This window comes from Vombatus ursinus, unplaced genomic scaffold (assembly GCF_900497805.2).
Source record: "Vombatus ursinus unplaced genomic scaffold, bare-nosed wombat genome assembly UNPS02014791.1, whole genome shotgun sequence".
In the NCBI taxonomy this organism is placed as follows: Eukaryota; Metazoa; Chordata; class Mammalia; order Diprotodontia; family Vombatidae; genus Vombatus; species Vombatus ursinus.
In genome coordinates, this window is record NW_020954569.1 from 55,122,831 (window position 1) to 55,124,718 (window position 1,888).

Genomic DNA, 1,888 nt, shown 5'->3' on the forward strand with positions numbered 1-1,888 from the left:
GATAGATAGATAGATAGATAGATAGATAGATAGATAGATAGATAGATGATGGATGGATGGATGGATGGATAGATAGAGGGCACAGGGTGAGTTGAAGATGAAGGGGTGATATCTGGAGAATACAATTAAGGGGTGAAAGAGGATTATACTGAGAGAAGGAGAAAGGGAGAGGTAGAATGGGGTAAATTATCTCCCATAAAACAGACAACAGTGGAGCGGAAGTGGGTGGCAAGTGAGAGGGAATGAGTGAATCTTATTCTCATCAGATTTGGCTTAAGGAGGGAATAGCATACACACTCAATTGCGTATGGAAAGCAATCTTACCCTACAGGAAAATAGGGGGGAAGAGGATAAGAGAGTGCGGGGATGATAAAGGGGAGGTCATATTAGGGGAGGGGGTAATCAGAAGCAAACACTTCTGAAGAGGGACAGGGTTAAAAGAGAGAATAGAATAAATGGGGGGCAGTGGGGTAGGATGAAGGGAAATATAGTTAGTTTTCTACAACATGACTACTATGGAAGTGTTTTGCATGACTACACATATATAACCTGTATCAAGTTGCTTGCCTTCTCAATGAGGGTGGGTGGGGAGGGAAAAAGGGAGAAAATTTGGAATCCAAAGTTTTAAAAGCAAATGTTAAACATTGTTTTCACATGCAACTGGGAAATAAGATATACAGGTAATGGGGTATAGAAATCTATCCTGCCCTACAGGAAAATAGAAGGGGAAGGGGATGAGAGAAGGTGGGCAGAGATAGAAGGGAGGACAGATTAGGGGAAGGGATATTCAGAATGCATGAAGTCTTGGGGTGAGGGGAGGGATGAGATGGGGAGAAAATTTGGAACTTAAGATCTTGTGGAAGTGAATGTTGAAAACTAAAAGTAAACAAATAAATTAATAAAAAATTAAAAAAGGAAATTAGAATTGTGAAAATAGAATTTATGGCTTATAGAGCAAAAATAATTGGCAGAATAGAAAAATTTGTATTCATTGTGGTAAATCTCATCAAAACAAACAAAATAAAGAACAACTGATTGGGAATAAAAATACTCAGAACTGAAGGACAATTTGGAAGGAGAGAAGTAAAAAGCAGTCATATTAAATGAAGGTATGCTTTCTATATAATCAGAACATATTGATAAAGAAGACAGAATGTGTAGGGATAACTTGAGCCTTATGAATAAGCCTCCCAGAAGAACATAAGTATCATTGCAATTAAGAAACAAACAAACAAACTGTCCAGAACTTCTGAACACAGAAAACAAGATTGTAATAGAGAGACTCTACAAATTATCCCAAGGGGAAAAAAAAGAAATCTTAAAAATAAATAAAAAAACAAAACAAAACAAAAAACAAAAACCTTTTACAGCAAATTCCAAGACACATAATGGTTAAATTTAGTAACTTCATGGACACAAACAACAAATTTTGCAAGCAACTAGAAAAAATACCTTTAAATAAAAAGAAAGTTCTGACAACATAAGACTATTCAACACCCACCAGAAGCTGCAAAAGGGAATTAGATAATGTGTCCTAAAGAGCAAAGGAGCTAGAAATGCAAGGCAAGGTGACCATATCCTACAAACCTGAGCCTAATTGTCAATTTAAAGAGGTTAACATTCAAGAAAAGAGTGGAATTTGAAGTATTCCAATAAAGAATATCAGATATGCAAATATCCCCAGATAACAGAAACATAAGGTAAACAAATAGTGAGACAAGGAAGGCACAAGTAAAGAAACAAATAATCCCTACAAATCCAACATTTAACTTTTGAAACAAAACTTATTCCTTTGTTTACTTCAGCATTTGATTTTTTTTGCCTATTGTTTATTTTATTTATTTATTTATTTATTTATTTATTTATTTATTTATTTATTTATTTATTT